Source organism: Rhinopithecus bieti, unplaced genomic scaffold (assembly GCF_001698545.2).
Source record: "Rhinopithecus bieti isolate Rb0 unplaced genomic scaffold, ASM169854v2 scaffold_13259, whole genome shotgun sequence".
In the NCBI taxonomy this organism is placed as follows: Eukaryota; Metazoa; Chordata; class Mammalia; order Primates; family Cercopithecidae; genus Rhinopithecus; species Rhinopithecus bieti.
The window spans coordinates 2,348,639-2,370,346 of record NW_016807544.1 but is presented as its reverse complement, the minus strand read 5'-3'; the positions used below and the strand labels follow the sequence as shown (position 1 = coordinate 2,370,346).

The following is a 21,708-nucleotide window of genomic DNA, read 5'->3' as shown; positions in this document are numbered from 1 at the left end:
TAAATAAGTATCACTACTCAAAATTTAAAATACACAAGAAATTAGAGTCTTCAAGATGAAAACGATCTGACCAGCTTCCTTAGCCCTCAGCTCAGCAAAGTACCACCCCGAGTTTTCTGAGTCCCAGGCCAAAGAGAGGAGAACCAAGGATATAGGACTTTCTAAATTTGTTACATTTTAATCCCCTGGGGAGGGAGGCTGTTGATGTAAAGGTGACAATTGTTATGGTCTAGCTGATTTTTTTCCCTACCTAGAACAATAGAATCCTTTATTTCTGTTACTGAGAGGTATGTAAAGATCAGACACTATAATCACTATAATCCTGGGAATTAGAAATATGCATTTAATTTTTTAAAGGTACTGTAAAGACAGTAATCGGATTTGCTACTGGTATTTTAGAGAGAAGAATTTATTAAAAAAAATGTGATGTTCACATCAACAGCATCCCTTTAAGGGTTCCTGCTTACTCTGCATTTCTCTGTGCACCTGATGGGCTGCAGACTGATACTGCTTTCTATAGCACTGGAGGGAATGCAAGATCATTACTCAGGGAGAGAACTAAAGGGTGTTTGGGGGTTCTCACTTCATGGTGGAATAAAATTAATTAATTTTATCCCAATATGCTTCCTGTTACATCTGATGAATATGATCTTGAACATGTACTTAAAATTGGAGTAGACTCATCTGTTAGGAATTTTTTCCTCAGGGGATTTTGCTCAGCCTTTGGAGAAGTGACTTGTATTGTGTATTTTCAGAGTGAGGTGTCTTTGATCTGGTGTGTGGAAGCCTAGAGTGGGGATGACAAATTCTGGGCTCTGGGCTCAGCTCCCTGTGCGAATTTGTTGACAGGGATCTCTGCCTCAGTTTCTTAGGGAGGAAATGGACATTTCTTTCCCTATTAGAATATGTAGTTCATATTATTTCATGATGATGCTTAACTCTATGAGGTAGGGTAGATGTTATTTATTCCTCTTTTACTGATGAGAAAACTAAGTGTTGATCCTGTTTGATGACTTGTCTAAAGTTCCAGGCTCAGTCAATGATGTGGGGATCTTCTAACAATCTTTCCTCAGTCTATACTGACTTCCCCAAAGATCATCTTTGGAAGATTTCTTGAGTGAAATCAATAAAGTGCATGTAGGTCTTTTATTCAAGAACTTATTGGATGATAAGGAAGTATTTGATGTTGTAAAAGAAAAAGACCAAAACAACACAGATCCCAAATGAAACGATCACACATTAGAATCTTTCTGAGAAGTAGCAATGTCTAAGTCCTCATGAACTTTGTGGGAGAACCAAAGTTGAGCTTCCTAAATGGCCACTGTTTTTGTGGTGCCAGTGGTAGCAGGGGTGATGGTGGCAGGGAGTGAACATTTTGGGCCCTGGTCACAAACCCAATTGCTTCTAACACAAAAACATTGAATTATATAATATTGTGGGGTTTGATAAAAGTGATTTCTGATCATCTATTCAAGATAACAATATAGGAAAAGCCATTCTGCATGATTGGTTTACAAAATAAATGAGAGTGATGTAAGATTCCTGTCAGAACTGAATTATTAGATAAAAAACATTGGCAATTAGGTTTTCAAAGTATCTAACTACTGGAACTCAACCCATAACTATGGCTTTTTTAAAAATTTACTTCTGAAATAATTTTACACTTACAAAAAACTTACAAAGATTATACCAAGAATTCCCATATGTCCTTCACCCAGATTCTTCTAATAACCACAGTACAATGACCACAATCAGGACATTAACATCGATGCAATACTGCAACCTACAGACTTTTTTCAAATTCTGCCAGTTGTCTCACTCGTGTCCTTTTTCTGGTCCAGGATCCAGTCTGGGATCAAAGGTTGCCATGTCCTCTTACAATTCCTTTAATCTGGAATAGTTAGTACCACAATCTTGTTTTTCACAACCTCGATACTGGCTATTCATTTCGCAGAAAGCCATTCACTTCAGGCTTGGATGCTGTTTTTCTAATGACTAAACTGAAGTTGTGCATTTTGGCTAGCATACTGTAGAAATGATGTTGTATCCTTCTCAGTGCGTTACATCAGGAGGTATGCGATTGATTTACCCCGTTACTGGTGACTCAGACATTTGGCCTTTCGGCTGAGATTTCAGGCTAGTCTGTTTACAGACCTTGAACGATAACATTTTCATTCAGATATACCTTGGTTCATTTGGTAACTAGGGACTGAGTAATAGCAGTATATATGTGACTGATCAGCACTGCGAAGGATAGGATACAATTAAACACGGGGCAATGAATTTATTGGCCATTGTATTTATTTTGTGACCTAGTGGATCAGACTAGAAATTCACAGATAGTTAAAATCCTGTAAGAGCTGTCATGGGGTAGTATGTGATTATTTTTGCCATGGATCTCAGTAGACAAGAAGATTTTCTTGGAAGAAGCCATCTAGATCAACAAAGAATGCCAGACTTACCATTGCTGTTGAATCTGTAGGCAAGAATGTCTATTGTCAGAGAAAATGGAGATAATATTCAAACAAAAAGCAAAGCTGGGAGTCACAACCTAACCCATGTAAAATGGCAAAAATCACCATTTGAAAACCCGCCTAAGTACCATTCTGTAGCATTTTGTTCCTGCTGCTCCTGTGCTTATCACAACACATCATGTTTGCTTGCAGTCCTTCTCAAACAGATGGCGTGTTCCTTGAGGGCAAAGGTGATATCACTCAAGTCCTCCAGACAGTGCCTGACACCAATGTGCCATAATTATTTGTTGAAATAAATTAAGAACTGAGCAGTTCCTGAGCTAATTAGTGGAAGTCTTACCAAATCTCACTCTATACCTAGTGGATGCTTAGTAAGTATTGTTGACAGAAAGACTGGAGAAGTCTCTGGACACAGCCTCCGGTGGTTAAGTCAGAGGGGGTAGGTGGGAGGTGGTGAGGTGGTGATGAGGGGTAAAGGAGAGAAAAGGGGGATGTCAGGATAGGGGTGGGGAGGAGTTGACCATGTGTGGAGGGATAGAAAACTATGCCTTCTTGCAGGGGATTGACAGCAGGAGACTAACACAGCTGCACATTGTTCAATTATTATGGTCTATGGTTGACCTAACTGGAGGAAACAAAAGAGAAAATGGAAGTTAGGAGTGCCAAGTTGGGAACTCACCCATGATTTTCTAGGTGGCTTAAGTGGGGCAAAGAAAAATACATGCATGTGTGTGTTGGGAGGTCAGGGGTAGAAATCTGAGGAAACTGAAAGGGCGTGGGGTGAGCTTATGAGACAGACTCACTACAGAGTGGCAGGTAACATCTGACCAGAGGGGTCAGGGCAATGGGAGAGGGACAGAAAGACTCCTGGCAGGGAGTGAAATGATGACAGATGCCTACGGAGAGAACAATCGGCAGGCGTTTTGTGGGAGGTCTCAGGGAAGGTCACCTGGCTTTGATCACTCAAGGGAAGGAGTTGGAGGCAGGTAGTGACAGCAAAGAGCATGAGGGAAATGGGGGTGGGGTGCACTAGCAAAGCAGATCAAAAGGGAGACAGTGGGGTGGGATGGGGTAGACGCAGAGAACAGGAACAGGTGTGGAGGGAGGACTTGGTCAAGGAGGAAAGTTGGATGGAGGCAGTCTCAGCTTTGGAAGAGCATCTAATCCAGGCCTGTGCACCTGGCCATTGAGTGATACCTTGGGTACCAAGAGAGATGGGACGGGGAGAGACCTTTCAACTTGGAAGAGGCTGAGCTGCTTATTTGCTTTTGAACTTTCTTCCCTGCTGGCTTGGTCATTTTCCATTTAGGCCCATTCTCCCTTTCCTCCCTCCCTCATGGCTCAGCTTAATGTGATCTGGGCACTGTTGGGACACCCATCTCTGCCTTCAGAAACTGCTTCCGGGGTGAAATGTGATAGTACTTGGTTTTATTGCTCACTCCTTTGTGTCAACTACTCCATTCCAAAGACCAAAATGGCAGATTTCATATTAGCTAGAAGCAAAAGCTACGCGTGGCTGTGCAGGCAAAAGGGCCCACCTTGTGTGAACCACCACCAGATTCCAAGGCTGACAAAGTGATCACTGGGCTAGTGGAGGACTGGAACAGGTCTCTTGGTTGGGGTCTCTGTCCGAGTAATTCTGACACACTTGAATCACTTGGGGCAGGGTTGGAGCTGAGCGTGTGTGCTTGTGAAGGAAGCAGTGTCCTTTTGGGCTTAGGCCAAATGAGGCATCTAATGGGGTTTTCTGTGGCTGAATTGGTTCTATACCATAGAACTATTCATTTCGACTTGGATAACAGGGAGAGAGATGATATCATAAAGGTCCTTTCTGGGGTGTTTTAACTGTGAAAAGATTCAGCTTGTTTGGTTTCCAAGTGGAAGGGAATTTTTTTTTTTTTTCTAATACCCAGTTCTGCCTGCTACACCACCTGGGAATTGAAAATCCAGCTGTGTTCTCTCTGCCTCTTGCCCAGTAGCAACTGACCTGCCTTATTCCTGGCTGATCTCGTGCTGCTGAAGTTCAAGGCGCTGGACACACTATCCTGATTTTTGTTGCACCTGGCCTAGCCTCATTCACTTGGCAATTAGTTGGTGGTTTTCTTTCTTTCTTCTTCTTTTTTTTTTTTTTTAATTCATTTCATTTCTGTCACCCCTTAATTTTAATCTTTCTGTTTTAGGTAGTTGTTCCATGCTGTTGTTTTTGTTTTATCTTTCATTGCCTTTCCCTCTGCAGTCAACACTATGACCTGGGGACTCCAACATCCTTCAAGCAAGCCATTTCTGAAGAAGGTGAAAAGAAGCCAGGATGATTGCCACCTCCTCCTCCTCCTCCTCCTCTTCTTCCTCTTCCCTTGCCCAGCCCCATCCTGTGCGTGTGTTTCAGACAACGCAGGAGCCAGCACAGGAGTGGAAAATCCTGCAGCGCAACTCAGCTCAGCCCACAGAAGCCTCGGGAATGGCCTCAGTTTGTGCAATAAGAAGATTTTTTTTTCTTTTTAAAATTCTTCATTATATTTTCTTTGATTATCTGTGAGAAAGTACCCAGGTCAGCCTGGAATTGCTCTACAGTAGAAATAACTGAACACAAACAAACTGACGGAAAAAAAAAAAGAGTTAACTATTTTATTTATTTCAATATTTAAAAGGAAAAAAGTGCTGACATTGCACAGTATTTTTGTTTAAAGTACCTCCTACTTCAAAAGTTAAACGCAATTTTGTGAAGACGTGAAATCATGAGTACTTAATGTAAAATAAAAGACTGCATATTAACTCTAAGGAAAAACACCCCACATTTTTAATAAGAAAATAAAGATCAACTCTGCTCTCTCAGGCTTTTTAAAAAGCCATTCATGTATGTGCTTTAGGTATTTTTATTTCTGCGAGTTGGATGTGGTAAGTGAGGAGTGATCAGTGTTTTTTTTTTTTTCTCCTTCAAAAGTCTATTGAAAGTGTTGGTGATGTTACATGATTGTGTGTTAAGACTTGACTGAAATAACTTAGCCACAAATCAGCAGTTTTCCCTACCCTCACTGCCCCCTCACCCCAGGCAAGCCCCTTTTATCTGAATGTCAGAAGCAGCCTGCCTCCTGGTTATCATGTCTGATGAGGTTTAGCTCAGAAAGGAATTCCATCTAGTGATGGAATATATCCCCTCAAGTTTAAAAGATTCGAACACAGACAGCTTTGGTTAAAATAATGCAGCAAAAAAAAAACAAACAAACAAAAAAAACAAAACAAAAAAAAAAAAACAAAACAAAAATAAAAGCATCAGCTGAGATGATATTAGTTCAGTCACCTAACAACTCCTAGAAGAGATGAGCAAAGGGAACCTTCTGCTGAGCTGGCTTCTGGGGCCTGAGCTTCCAGAGCTGTCCCCAAGGGCTAGGAAGGGCCGACCTGAAGGATGAGAACCTCAATTCTGTTGCTGGTTGGGGCCAAGGAAGAAGGCGAGTGTTCTAACATGGCCCTTTCTGGCCGAGCTGGCGGAAGTGGGCATTTTGGCCGATGCGATGTATCTCGGCGTTGTGTCTGGGGCCCAGCAAATGTGCAGGGCTGACTGGCTGAACCACTGGGTTCTACCTGCAGGCTCCCCACTGCACTGGGCTTTCACACAGCCATGCTCTGGGATCTCCTTCCCTTGTAAGTAGAGTCATAATAACACACGAACAGTCTAAGGCAGAGTATTCTGGTCAGCAGAGGTCCTTGAGTCACAGTGTTACTGAAATGGTTCTGAGCCTGAGAATCTCTTCGGCCTCTGAAAGGGCAGGGCAGGTGGGCACGGACTTCCTGCCATTCCTTTCAGGTTTCCCGTTCAAAGCCAGTCCTGTTGGTGGAGGGGATCACCGAGAGTGTCTGTATCATTTTGTGGCCCTTTTCTCTGACGTTTTCTGGTAGAAAATGTCCCTTGTCAAAATGCTAATAATTATCATAATAATCTGCTTTCCAACCAACTCCCACAAGTGACAACTTGTGTAGAATTGTGATAAAGGTTTGCATAATGTAGGGTTTGTACCAAGTGTGTAAGTTTCTGTTAAATAAAATCTGCTTCCAATGCTCCTATAGCATCTCTGTAAAATTTGCTTGACCAACCAAGCTCATCCTGCGTGAGTTCACTTTCACACCGTCATGCGGCAGGGACTCCTGAGATAATTCTTCCTACTTGCATGCCAAGTTCTGTTGAACCTTGTTGTTTTATTTACACGCATGGTCTAGAACAGCAGTTGCCACTGGCTTGGCTGACAGATGGTGGCCTGGAAAGCGAACAATGCCCAGGGTTGGTGCCAGTGTTCGTTCTCTGAGCCCAGGGTTGCTGTCACCCACTCCCCCATCACCATCACCATCACCGTCACCATCGCCATCATCACCCTCTCCATAGCCAAAATGGATTGCTTGAAAGCCTGATTATGTGAACCGACTTAGTATACCTATCTAAGGTTGCTGTCACACCTGTGCCAAGAATAGAAGTTTTGCACAAAAATGCACGATTTAGTGTGTGCTTAGAATAGGTGGGAGGTTAAGGTTTTCATTGCCTGAAAGGTGCTGTTGGTGTAGCCTCCCAAGCTGCCGGTTGGTGCAGCTGTAAGCTGGAACCCCTGGGGTAGGCTTTCCTTGTGTGTGAAGGTGGGCCCTCTTATCGGATGGGTCCTCTAGGTCAGACAGAACCAGGTGAGCATGTCAGGCCAGGTCTTGACCTTTGAGCATTCCTGGCCCCCAGTGGGGCCAAGTGGAGATGAACATGACACTGTAATGCTGCTGCTAGTGTACTCCATCTTTCTTTAGACTGAGTATCATGTTATGACTTTCATTATGGACTTTGTAAGTTTTCCTAGCAGTAAAAAGAAAGCCCCACACCAATATGATGCCCTCCTTAGGGTTTTTTTTTTTTTTTCTTTTTCTTGTGATGAAATATGCATTACATAAAATTTGCCTTTCTAACCACTTTTAAGATACAGTTCTGTGGCATTAAGTACATTTACATTGTTGTGCAACCATCACCACCATCCATCTCTAGGATTTTTTCATCTTCTCTAACAGAAACTCTGTACCCTTTAAACACATACTCCCCATTCCCTTCTCTGCAGCTCCTGACACCCACCATTCTACTTTCTGTCCCTCTGAATTTGACTCCTCTAAGTACCTCGTGTAAATGGAATCATACAGCATTTGTCCTTTTGTCACAGACTTATTTCATTTAGTGTAATATCTTCAAGGATCATTTACGTAGATGTGTCAAACGTTGCTTACTTTTGAAGGCTAAATAGTATTTCATTGTATGTATAAACCACATTTAGCTTATCCATGTATCTTTTGATGAACATGAAGTAAAAATGAAGTTTCACATATTTATTACACACCACCCACTTCCTATAGTGACTCAAAATTTAAGACATTAGGTTCAATTCAGAAGTCACCTAAGGGATCAAATATCTTCTTCCATGGCAAGCGATTGCACCCTCTAATTTACTCCCTAGAAAAGAGGACCTTGATTGAGGGGCCAGTGCTTTCTACCTAGAGTGTGTCTTTGACTTTTTTGCAGATATTTTCTTTGGGCTGCTTACAGGGATGAGAGGTCTGGCATGAAGTTGTACTCTCAATGTAAATAACTAAGGATAGAGGAGATCCAGTATGATCAAATGTCCATAATGGTGGGCCATGAGGACAGGGACTGACTTTTTCAAGTGTCTGATAATGGGTTGTTGGCCAAGAATGATGTGCTTTCTGTCTATAGGTGGTCACTGACCAAGAGGGAGGGCAAAAGTACACACATGGACCAGAGAATGAAAAAGAGAGAAAGAAATCATGTTCCTCATCCACTTGGAAACATGTAGTTACCACAGATGGTTAGCTCTGGGGTTGAAAATCAGATGCCGACAGAGCAGGTATCTTTGGTGAGTGAAGCAGGGTAAGTGTGACAAAAATGGCAATGCCAGAGAGATGTGGAACAGCCCTTGAGGCTCAGTCTCAGGTCACAGGGAGAAAACAGGAGTGGTAGGGAGTGTCTCGAGCCAGGAAACACTTGTGCTTCCAATGGGGCAGCCGCGACTCAACTCAGGGGATGCAGCCTGCAGGAGGTGGGCCCAGGGTTCCCAGGTTTTCTGGTTTTTCAAGGGAGGTCACAATTTAAACATTTTGATGATATCTCCCCATTTTTCAGTGTTGGTGATAAATGAAAACTGAAGATCAGCTTTCAGTGCCCTAACTGAACATGACTATGTGCCTATCAGGCACACTTAGATGGCTTTGGGGCAGCTTTTCCCAAGGGCTTCCAGTCTGCGTAAGGTGGAAGTTGAGGTTGGAACACCTTGTCCAGATTCTGATAACAGCGGATCTTTGTCTGAATCTATGGATGCCTCTAGCGGTATCCTGACTTAGGATTGTTATGTGGTGGGATGGGTCCCTGGGTCGGTCTCTGGATGGAGTTAGGTCATTATTCCACACATGTTAGGGGTGATTTAGGATATGGCTCCACCAGAAAACATTCCCCCATCCGTTTCCTTTTCCTCTGCATGTCCATGGAAGACTTTCTCTTTAGAACTCTGGATAGAGTTGTACAGTTTAGAGATTTTTTAAAAATTCAGTTTATTCTTATTGATGACCATTTGTCTATTACATCACTTTCCTTTTACCCTTCTTTTCTAAGAAACCCAAATCACTCCATGTAACTAGAACCATATTTGAGTTGTATTATATCCCTAAATCAGCAATTTCAGAACTTCCTTTCATTAAAAAAACCTTCCAGAATTTTAATTTAAATTAATTTTTAAGTATTTTATATATAGTTTTTTAACAAATTTTTTTAATTAAAATTTTTGTGGGTATATAGTCAATGTAGATATTTATGGGGTACATGAGATGTTTCAATACAGTCATGCAATGTGAACATAAGCACTCATGGAGAATGGGGTATCCAGCCCCTCAAGCATTTATCCCTTAAGTTATGAACAATCTGATTACACTCTTTACATTATTTTAAAATATACAATTAAGCTACCACTGACTACAGTCACCCTACTGTGCCATCAAATAGTATTTTATGTTTTATATGCATCTTATTTCAGAGTATACTTTGTAAGAGAGTTAGGCTGGCTTTTAAGTATGCAAACACTACTCGCTGGGGTCACTGTTGTTTTTTGGTTTTGTTTTCTTTTGTTAGGTTGGAGAGGAGGTTATTGTGAATAAGCAGTTTATTTGCCTTATCATTTATAGTGGGGATCAGCAAATTTCTCCTGTAACACACCAGATAGTAAGTATTTAAGGCTTTGTAAGGCAGACATCTGTCACAACTACTCAGCTCTGGGTGAAGCATGAAAACAGCTATAGAGGATATGTACAGGAATGGGTGTGGCTGCATTCCAATAAAACTTTATTTACAAAAATAAGCAGTTGGTCAGATTTGGCCCACAAGACATAGTTTGCTGATCCCTAATTTAGAAATAGAGAGTATTGCACTGCTCAGTTGGGGGTGGTGGTGGTAATGGGGCATTTTCTAAGCTTTAGGACTAAGGAAAGAGAATTTCACATGACCAGGTGAAAGGCTGCGGATGCATTTCATGATCAGTACTGTAAGCTGTTTCATGGCCAAATGCAAAAAATGTTTCACAGCCAGAAAAATCTCACCCCAGATTTGGAAAGCTCTCTACTAGTTTTTCTAGTTTTGGTACAGAGTCCAAACTGCAGTAGTGCAATGTTTACCAGAAGTGTCTATGAATAATCCAGCCATGCATAACAGTGACTCTCTGTTATGGACATCATGACTAATATTATTCATCTCTAGCAACTTGGGTCTTATCAGTTAAGTGAACATAGATGGTAGAGTTTCATCTGTATGAGACAAATGATAGGGGACATTGAGTGGGGCCCAAGTTGGGAGATGTGGAGTTGTTGCCATTAGAGAAATGGTCTCTTTGTGGTGAGCACAGATTCTTTAATGGCTGTGGCTCCTTAAAGTGGTTAATTATGGGATGTTGAGGATGTTGCTGAGATATATTTCTTCCTAAGTACTCGGATTCTTCATATTCAGAATCACACTTTCCCAACTTCTTACTTCACCTCCCAAAACAACCAATAAGATAACATGTTCTTCCTTGGATGGTGGAGAAGATTACTGATATCAGACCTCCTCCTGAATTGAAACCTTCTTACTAGTTGCACATGGAATGGTCCTGAAGGGTGGTCGATGAGCTAGTCACGATAGGTGGTAGTAGTCAAGCTAAGTTTATTGAAGAGATGCTCTTTAGCCATTCTTAGTGGATACTCCACTGTGCTGAGAGGATCAGTGACTTTCAGACCTCAGGATAGCTTTCAGTGGGGTTTATTGCTAAGTTCCGCCAGTTACCTCTAAGTTTCCTGAAAACGGGCAGTGTTTGGGATAAGCATGTTAAATATCTGCTCCATTTTCCCCAAGCTCTACTCTGTGATCACATATGAAGTCACCCAGAAGTTAGTTTTCAGGCATAGACCAGGAGGAGAAAGAGTCTTCAGACTAAAAGATAGAAAATGCTATGCTTTGTATTTTACTAAACATGGTGTGAACAACACACATCTTTTGGTTACCTGATCTTTACACCAGACTAGGAACTACTGTTTTGAGAGGTGATGACAGTGGTCATGAATGGTTTATCTTAATCTGCTCGACCGGATTATGTTGATTTTATTATTGGCCATCACCTGGCAAGGCACAATTATAGCTGAGATAGATCTGGAAGTTGTAGTGGAACACAAGCTGGAGGAGTATTGTGTTGTTTATTTTTAATAAAGCATGATAACCAGGCTGTGTTAAACTGGGGATGATGTGGAAGGTCTGGGAAGCAATGCTCCAGCTCTGTTTAACATTTGACACCGCTGTGTTTGAATTAGCTGAAAAAGACTGTGGAAAATCCAAAACGTGCAGAAAAGCGTATTAACAATATATTTAACAGGATGAACAATAAGCCCTTTAAGGAAAGGTTTGTGGATTTGGGGTTGTTTAACTTGGGGAAAAGAATTAGGGGTCACTTAATAGCTGTTATTATGTGTATCACTGAGATACAGGCACTGACCAGTTACGTTTGGTCTCCAGGGAGCACAGGAAAAACACCTTGGTGCCTAAAACAAATAGACAAGCAGTTCTTTTGACACCAAGCATTTTAGACTGTTGAGGCTGATGGGGAACTCACTGAGAGCCAAGCGTCTCTCTTGCATAGAGTTGGGGGCATGGGCTAGATGACCTCTTGGGGTCCCCATCTAGCTCTGCAATGTTTTGCATTATAGCTAGATAACCTGGAAGAGTTGGTGCCTAACTCACCACCAGGGAGTGGGGAGACGTGGAGAAGATTAGTTTCACAGATATGTGTTATGGTCACTAACTAAAATTACATTTCTAGGCTTGTTTCTATTCACACTGAAGCAATGTCTCAAGCCTTTTGTTCACTTCCATTGTTTTGGTGGCATGAGCCACCAGCTGAAAAGTGAATGCAGTGGCAAGAGACATTTTCCTGCGGAGAAATGCCAAGTATGTGAAAAAGAAACAGCGAGAAGACACTGTAAGGACAGTAAGGCCAAAAGGCCACCAGGTGAAAATGGTTCTGCTGAAACTCCATCTGAATTCCACTCCAGTTTTCATCTCATTGGACACCAACCACATCCAACATCATCCTTGGTACATGGATTTCATAATTGCTCATAGGACTTGAATGTTATTCTCAGCATGATTTTGGTTGAATATTTATGATTGTCTATTATGTTCTCTCCAATCTGGGCAGGAAAGGTCTTATTAGAAGATGAATTTAATTATATATACAATTATATTTATATATGTTACATATGTAGATAAATGACAAAAATTCTGCTTAGGTAAAGAAGGGATCGGCATTCTTTCTAAATAATTTTGAAAAGAACTCCTTCAGAAAAGTTTTGCTCTGTGTTTGATTTAAAGAAGTAGCAAGGATTGTACCACATTTAGCATGTGAAGTGAACTTTCTGCGGACCATAAATATGACGGAGTTTGGGGATGGAGATAACTTGTGTAAGAAAGAATGAAGTATGAACCGCCAGCGTGAACATTTGTGCTGAAACTTCTGCTTGGCTGAGTGATGAGCACAGAGAAACTGGCAGTTTGTAATCCTGAAAACTTCTTTAGTTACAATAGATTGTTTTACTCTCCTTAGAGCTCAACTTTTTGTCCATAATTGAAAAATAGATCAATGTGTTTTGACCGCATGCTGCTACTTTGTATAATGACCCTCCAGTTACTGGTTTGCTTTATACTACTGATAAATGAATCATTGACCAAATGTCTTGTGTTGCAGTAATGCACTAGGTTCTGCAAGACATAAAAGAGAAGCAAAGGGGAACTAGAATAACCTTTTGGGGGATACTTTCTATGCATTGGTTACTGAGTCTAGGCTTTTTATAGATATTAACTTGTTAAAGCCATATAACAGCCCTTTATTAAGATTACAATTCCTATTTTACAGAGATGGAAACTGAGGCTCAGGGAGGTTGAGTTGACAAAGGCAGCCGTGATCGCTGGTAAAGTCTGATTTTTCTGGTCAAAGATTTTTCTGGCTCTGAAGCCTTTTCCACTGTGTAAGATACCTTTTCTGTTCTGGAGGAAGTGAAACAGGTGGTTAGCATGTTATTCAAGACAAGACCATTTATAATTAAGTGCCAACCTGGTGCAAAATGGGAGTGCCAGGTAGGCTCAGGAAAGGGACCAGTGCAGGTTGGGGTAGTGGGGGAAGTATAGAAAGAGGCACAGAGTTGGGGTAGACAAACAGAAGACAGACCACTGAGAGCAAGAGTGGGAAATATCTGAGCAAAAGCTTAGAGGTGTGAATGGGCCCGGGAGGCTTGCAGCCTGAGAGGAGATGAACGTGAATGGAGTGGAAGAAAGATCGTCGCCTGTTGCGGGGAGTCAAAGGCCTGTTACTAACATCCACACTGTGGCGGGGCTTGATTCACTAGGGCATTAGGGCACAGTAGGAAGGAGGAGGCCGGCCACCAGCTCTTGAGCAGGACGCATGTGATGTGTAGGACAACTGTGTGAAGACAGCTGAACTGGGCATGCTAAGGAGTTTGGGTTTTTCTACCTTTCCCCACCAGGTTACCTCTGATCCTGTCGTGGTTCTAGGATCCTAGACCTCGTGGGGGAAAAGAAGTGATCAGCACTCCTTCTAGATGTAGATGTCGTAACAGAACCCCAGTTTCTCCCGTCTTCTGGGTGATACTTACCCAACTGTTAAAATCTTCAAAGCGCTGAGTGTCAATTCCATGGGCGTTTCCCACCAGTGATCATTCTGAAACCAGAGAAACTGTGATGACACTACCTGCTGGGTGGTGATGCATTTGGGAGGAGTGTGGGATATCCTGAGAGGCTGACTGGCTTCAGAAAACTTTGTGTCTGAGAGGCCAATTTAACTTTGGGATCAAAATCTATGATTGTTCTCCTAGACAAGTTGGAAAAGGGTTTATCTGAAAAAGCACTCTCTGTCTAGACTGATAGGTCACCGAATGTGATGCGAGGAAAAGACAGGAAACCAGGCTGAGATGCTGGCCATGAAGCTCCTTGGGGTCTGACCCTCAGCTGATTTACTTCTTGGAGGACCTGAGAAGAGCTGAGCTTGCAAGCCCTGAGTGCTGGCTTCCATTTCCGTCACCGATTCTCTTCGCTCTTCACCTCACCTTGTCGGTAGGCTCCTCGCTGGCCCCTGAGGCCGAAAGAGGTGCAGCCATGTGTGAGGAGTGTGCTCTGCGAGTCAGGGAATCTGAGCCATCTACTCCATGGAGGCCCAGAGTGGCAGGCCCTCCCTGACATGCCGAATAATCACCAGTGCACTCTCAATGTAATCTTCCTAGCAGCCTTCCAGAAGTTATTGTCCCACTTAGCAGATGAGTAGACCAACTCGGAAGGGTTAAGTGACTCGGGCCAAAGCTATGCAGAAGCGATAGAGCCAGACTAGACTCCGGGTGTTCCTTCTGATGTTCACATTAGTGCATGTGCCATTGCATGTTACTCCCAATAATGTTCAGTGACAATTGTCTTGCTTACGCTCAGCTGAAAGTGGCAGAGCACTGGACTAAAGAGGTTGTTTGACAGCATGGAATTGAAACCCACAACAGAAGAATATCCATCCTCCTCCCGAGGAAAGGAAGAGCAATTGGATGTGAGCCTCCACATTGACCTCTCTTCCCACCCTATCCACCCCTGCATCATGTATACAGCACCGGGGCCTTGTACAGCGTGGTCTCACCCAACCCTTGCAAACCCCCTCTGTTCATCTGCCTTCTGATTGTAATGCTTATGTCGGTCTGGTGCAGCCTGCATTCTGGGGCTCACTGTGCATTCAGTGCAGTGGGGCAATGTTCTGTTTTATGCAGCCACCTATGTTACCAACATACTGGTTTGAAATTTCATGGTGTGCTCTGCAATAAATACCCCAGGCCTGCCTCTGATGGCCATATTAGGGCTATTGCAGGCAGTCCTCTGAGTTGATTTTGCCCAGCAGAGGTTGAGAAGTTTGGCTCTAAAGGAAGTCTCTGTCTGCTAAATGGCCCAGGGAGCGAGACCTTGCCTCCCTGCTTCGCCTGCCTTAATTTCAGGAAACTCTCTGCAGCTTCCCCCGCCTTCCCCCCCAACCCCCCCACCTCCGCCCGCACCATCCTTCTGGTCTCTGCTGTGCTAATCACAGCTCATTCTGGCCGCAAGCCTCATTTGGGGAAAGAGTGCTCCAGGACTCCCGAAATGGGAGGAGGGAAATGAAGGGACCACCCCCCTCTCCAAGCCCAGGGAGCTTTGTGGGGAAGCGCCCTCTGCCTTGTTCAGGGCTCACTGGGAAAGACTTTCCCAGTGGGCTTTACCTTTGGAGCAGGTGGTGTTGGCTTTTATTCCGAGAGAAAGGGAACCAGGCTCACTGAATGTCAATTCCAGGTTACCCCAGGTTCTCTAGCCTCATTGTCCCGTAGCTGACAATCCTGTGCGGTAGGGGGTGTTCCCATTTTATAGCTGGAGAACTGAGGTTGAGAAAGTTTAAGTAACTTGCCCAGGATCAGGAAAATGCACATGTGTGGTAACGGAGTCCTGCCAGCCCCAGGGAGAACCCATCCTCGCAGTGAGTCCTGTTGCCGTTGGCTGGTCAGTGACGTGGGGTTATGCCAGTGTGCAAACGAGCCTGAGCTTCCCAGCAAGGGCAAGCTGGGTGGTTGCAAAGAGCCAGCTGCTCTGGCCAGCCTGCCCCATGCTGGGCAGCTGTGTGGGACCCTACCACGTGGCTGGCTGCGAGACTGTAAGGAGGGGAGCAAAAAAACCCTCAGCCCCAGGCAGGACGCTTTTCCTCTCCCCAGATTTCTTTGCCTCTTGTTACCCCATTTTAAGGCCACAGACATCATTTGGCTGTACTGCTTCAAAGGAAATTCTGTCTCCATCTTTGTAAATAACGAATGCAACCTGGTGTTAGTCAGATGGTCCTAAAAGTTCCTAGATGCCATTTTGGTGAGAATGTGACATTTAAAAAATTACTTTCTTCTTCCATCCGCCCTGTCTTCCTGCCTTACCTTCATTGCCCAAACACAGGAGCACTTCTTAGAGAGGCTCCCTTTCTGTGAAAGCCTTTGGAGCTGTCCCTTTTGGAAACTTCTCCCTCCTAAGAGGCTGGGAAAAAGAGAGCTGGGTGCAGTGCAGACAGTGCCCAGGAATATTTTGGCCCTGGCTTCTGATGTGCATTCATCCTTCCGGAAGGCAGGGTCAGGGAGAGGTCAGTCGCTGGCTGAGGCCCCAGGGGCTCTTGTTTGCTGTGGTGGCTGAACAGGAAGAAGGAGCAGCCCCAGAGCACGATGCCAAGATTCCAGACCCCCTGCCCGCCCCCATCCTGGGCCACCTCCCTCAGGGGCCAGGGCCATGCTGCAGAAAGACTTAGGAGACCCGGTTACAGTTCCAGCTCTGCCGCCACGTCTTCCTGTACCCTGAACAAGTCACTTTAGCTCTTAGAGGCTTGGTTTCCTTCTGTGTCTAAAGAAGGGGTTGGCCTTGGTGGTCTCCAAGATTCACTCTGGTTCTGACAGTGTCTGACTTGATATCAAGTGAGGAACCTGCGATAGTGCTATCCTCGTTAAGAAAGTTGTTGGCATTTTAACTGGGGATTTTTGGAAGGGTGATTTTTAAGCCACTGGAGCAACATCAGTTGTGGAAGTTTCAGGCACTATTCCTGGGTGTCTGTGGAGGAGAGATGGCATTTTGTATACCTCCCACCCACACACGCTGATCCTGTTTTGGAGGTAGACGCCTCCTTTGTCCTCTCAGCTCACCCATACCTGTGATTCCCTCTGATCCCCTAGCTCCATCCACCTTTTACTTTGAAGAGGCAGATGGAGAGGCAGCATGGTTAGAATTAGAGCGGGCATCTGTGTGGATCCAGGGCACTATGGGGTGTGCACCTACAGAGAGCCACTGATCGTAGCATTAGCTGGACCCACTCCAGATGAGGCTGTGTTGGCCACAGGTGGTGCCCTATCCTCAGTTGTCGAGTGCAGAGAAAAGACCCTAGAGCTTGTCTGACAGAGGAGGAAACACAGCAGAGAGCCATCGCCAAGATCTCCTGGCCCCCAGGGCTGTGCTGGCCCGAGTCTCTGGACTCCTAGCTGAGTGGAGTGTTCTCTCCCTAGCGGGGCTCCCTTCTTCAGCTGATCCCTTTATCCAGTCTCTGTTTCTCCCCTTTCATTTCAGGGAGCGGATTAACTTCTTTGTCTTTCCAGCCTTTCCAGATCCTCGCCTTTAACTCTGTTGGGGCGGGGTTTGGAAGTGGCCTTGACCTGGTTTTGCCCTGAGGTCATTCAGGGAGTGTCTTTAATCCCGGATCTTAGATTAGCTACCACAGCTGGGATGAGCAGTGCCCCCTCATCCCCAGGCCATGCTCTGGGTCCTCATGTTTCCATCAAGGGCAGCCTGGAGCACGGATGGGGCAGGAGAGTTGTGGAGAGGAAAGCAGGTGGTCAGGTGTCTATTGCCCCAGCCCTCTGGCAGGGGAGGCCACCAGATGGTCAGAGCCCAGTGCTCTCTGGAGTCTGCTCATCAGCCCCTCAGCCTCCCGTGTCAGGGGAAGGGTCTTTCCCAGTGTTTGTTTCCTGTGGCCGAGCAGTGTAGTGGTTACTTGCATGGGTGTTGGTTGGAATAAGATACGGGTTTTCATCCTGTCTCTGCCAGCAGTTGGCTTGGTTGTCTTGTGTAAATTACTTAGCTGTTCTAAGCTTCAGCTTCTTTGTCTATAAAATGGAGACAATAATACCTGAGTTACAGATTGTTTTAAGAGGTAAATAAGGAAGTGTGTTCAAAGTGCCTAGCACATAGGAAGCGCCTCATAAAGTTGAAGCAATAGTACTAATAAATTAATAGCCCCCCAGGGATGAATCAGACAATTGAGTTTCTGCATCTTTTAAACAATTTGGCCAGAATTCTGGTCAAGTTCCCTAATAAGCAAGGACCGAAATCTCTTTTCTGAGTCCTTATTCTTTTACCCATTCCTTCCAGCTCCCTTCTTTGTCTCCTTCCTTCCTCTTCTCACTTTGTTGCTTCTCTCTGTCCTCACTTTTCTGGAACCTGTGATGACCTCTTTTCTTTACTTATTCATGATCCAAAGTGCATCCTGGCAGTTCCTAAAGCTGGTGCCATGCAACTAATTTTCTGCTTGCTATGAGTTCCACCTCCTGCCTCCATGAAGACTCCACAGACCCCCAGCTGAAGGCTCCCCTCCTGGCTGGCAGGGTACTCATCACCCCTTGGGATGAGGATTTTCCCACAAAATCCTTTTCCAACTTAGGTCTTTTTAACTTTCTATTCTTTGGGTTCCTAACCACCATGACAAGTAGATATATGAGTCTGGAGTTCAGAAAGAGGTTCCTGCTGGAGATATAAATTGGGAATAACAAGCATATAGAAGACAGTGAGGGGAAGTGAGTTCACATAAAAGGAAGAACTGGGAGAAAGGGAGAAGAGGAGGATTCAGCAAAGAAGACCAAGAAGGGGCAGCCAGTGAGATGGGAGGAGAGTCAAGCGAGTGTGTGGAGAGGGGAGAGTGTGGAAAGGAGGGGCATGGAGAGAACTGGTCCTTCCCAGTTGTGCTAAAAGAAGAAGGAGCAGAGAAATTGGACACTCAACAGAGTGCCTGATCAGGAAGGATCTCTTTGGAAGACAGGAGCTTTTATGGCTTGTTTGTATGCTGGCTGAATGGTCTGCTAGAGACAGAGAGACATTGACAATGCAAGAGGGAATAACAGCAGGAGCAAAATTCTCAGGGTGAGAGGTAGGGATCCTGGCACAAGTGGGAAACTGGCTTTGGGTTAGGAGCTGAGACCGTTCACTCCTGGTAATAGGAGGGAGACAAGCGTAGGGATACAGAGGCAGGGAGCTGGGTGGGTGTGGCATGGAGAAGATGCGATAGTTTTATTCTTTTTTTTATTCTTTTTTTTTTGAGACAGCGTCTCACTCTGTCACCCAGGCTGGAGTGTGCAGTGGCATGATCTTGGCTCACTGCAACCTCTGCCTCCCGGGTTCAAGCAATCCTCTCACCTCAGCCTCCCGAGTAGCTGGGATTACAGGCATGCACAACCACACCTGGCGAATTTTGTATTTTTAGTGGAGACAGGGTTTCACCATGTTGGCCAAGCTGGTCTTGAACTCCTGACCTCAAGTGATCTGCCTGCCTCGACCTCTCAAAATGCTGAGATTACAGGTATGAGCCTCCGCGCCCAGCGCAATAGTTTTATTCTGATTGCTTATGTATTTTTCAACTAAATAAGGAGAGTGTGAGGATGGGGTGTAAGATATGGGAGATTTGCCAGGATAGAGAGAGATGGGAGAATAATTTGACTAGGGAAATATGGGGACAATGCCAAGATCTGTGGTCACCATTGGAACCACGACAGCTCAGCACACTGGTGTGTTTTTCTGTGCTTGGTACAGGCCAAAAGTAGGTGAAGAGTTGGTCTTAACTGGAAGTTGAGTAAGTAGGGAAAAGGGGTAGAGGGGTAAGCAGACACATGCAAGGCTGGATGTGGAATCTCAGATGGGTGCATGAGCAGTGACGATGTGAGAGGAGATATGGTGAGAAGTGGTACTGTCTATGGACTGGAGCTCCTGGCGAGATTAAAGAATTGATGGTGTCTGCCTCACTGCCCTCAATAAGTTAGGACCAATCTTGCTACTGCTAGCCATCTCCTCGTGACTTTTGGCTCAGGCATATTCCTCTTAAAATAGTTGAATAGACACTAAACTAGAAAATGGCCAAAAGTAATGCTTGTTCTAGGGCTGCTGAATCCATTCATCATTTAACAAGTGCAATCTAATTAGGTTGCAAAGATACTCAAGTCTTCATAGTGAAACAATGGAAACCGTGTCTTAAATCTATCCTAAATCTTTCCTACTACTCCAGTTGAATCAGTCCTACTGATTATACTGGAATGGGCATTTGTGTTTGTTTTTAACCCTACAAAGGAAATAGTCTAAATGCTTTGTCTTCTAAAAGGTCTTATCCTGGGGAGAGAGTGTTCGGTGCCTGTCTGAAGTTGCTGAGAGAAGCTAAGACCTCCTGTTTATGCAGGAGACCCACAGGTCTCTGGCAAGCAGAATTGCTATCGGGAAGACAGCTTGTGCCTGGACACTGGCCAGTATGGATTGATGTCCTTTGCATGCAACAATCACAGGCCTGTCTGAAACACTTATGGGTATGTCGACAGTGGGCTATGAGGGTGAAAGAAATACAGAATTTCTGGGAATGGGCATAGAGGTTTAGTGGTGCCAAAACAAAGCAGAAGAATGGTAAACCTTGGCCTTTTGTTCTTTTAAAGTTTTCCAGCCTAACAAAGCAGTACTACATAGCCCATGGTCTTGATCCTCATAATAGAAGAAGGATGAGGTGGGCAGGAAAGGCTTTCAAGCCCTCACTGAGCAAGGCTGACTCAGGATGAGAGTGGTGGGAAGACTTGGCCGTGGTTCCACATTAGAGAGCAGCTTGTTGATGTGCAAGAGCTCCCAGGAGACGCTGGCAGCAGAGGGTCTCCAAGTGTGTCCAGGGCCATCTGCATCTGAGCCCCCTCAGGGCACTAGCTAAACAGGCAGATTCCTACCCACTCCAGGGCAGGGGAATTAGAAGCTTGGGGGCCTGAGAATGTGCGTGTTTAAAACATCTTTCCTGGTAATTCTTCTGAACTCTGAAGTTCGAGAGCAGCTGGTTCACCAAAATGGCATTACTGTGGCTTGGAGAAATGAGAAAACCAGTGACGGACATTTTCACTCTGAGGTCCTTGTTCTCCAAAAGAAAAATTCCCCATCGAGGCAAGGAGGGCAAAAGAGATGGATGCCTGGGATGTGTGTTTGAAGGAAGGGGGCGGAGAAAGTTCTTCAGGGAGATTGAGAGGCCTGGGTAAGCAGTAGGCATTAGGGGCTAAGAATTTAAACAAGGGAATCTGATTTCTGAGCAGCCTTCATGGGGCCTCATCCACCAGCAAAGTCAGACTTGTTTTACTGGTTCCAGCCTTGGAGTCCTGCCCCTGACAGTGGCCAAAGGGCTTCTACCTAAGGTTGTGGGCGTCCTTCCTGATGCACTTCGTAAAGGCAGTGCACTGGCGATGCTGAGGGCACTCACTGGGATTGGAGTAAGATGGACTCCACTTAGTGGCTGCAGAGCTGTAAGCAGGTTCCCCATCCTCCCAGGACTTTGGTTTTCTTATCTGCATTAGAGGGTAGAGAAGGCATCACAGAAATGAGGTCTTTTGGACAAGACTTGGAGGATGAATAGAAGTTCCCAGGACAGGCAAAAGGTGGAAGTAGTAGTTTATTATTCTTTTATTCATATCTGCATGGATACATTCACTCCTTTGATGAGTTTTTTTGGTGGAAAGGAGAGGAGGGAAGTCAGTGTGGAGAGAGTGAAGATTGAATGGGTGTCCCAGAAAGGGACTGAATTTAGAGAAGTATATCTCAAAACACTCTGTGCATCCGAATCACCTGGGGATCTTGTTAAAACTGCAGTCCCTAGGTCAGATCTGGGGTGAGTATTTCTAACAAGCTCCCAGGGGATGTTCATGCAAGTGGTCCGTGGGCCCACTTTTGTGTAACCAGAGTGTAGACAACCTGTTTGACAGGTTTGGTCATGAATGGGAGTTGAGAGATAGTGAGAGACCTTTGTGTACAAAAGTGCAAGTGCAAAAAGAACAGTGGTTTTTTTTCGGCAGGGGTTGGGGTGGGAGGCGGTGGGGGATGGGG

General features: G+C 44.7%; 1 protein-coding gene across 7 annotated transcripts in view; it reads left to right on the top strand.

Annotated features, from left to right (window-relative positions):
- The window catches only part of DPF3 (double PHD fingers 3), a 292,122-nt gene that overhangs the window by 230,249 nt on the left and 40,165 nt on the right, over positions 1-21,708 (top strand). The window contains exon 11 of one of the 7 annotated variants that reach the window (XR_001887454.1): positions 4,711-6,530. The exons of the other annotated variants lie outside the window; for them this stretch is intronic. The gene's annotated coding sequence lies outside the window, so the exon portion shown is untranslated. Of the gene's footprint in view, positions 1-4,710; positions 6,531-21,708 lie in introns of those variants that run through there. 7 annotated transcript variants of the gene reach the window in all.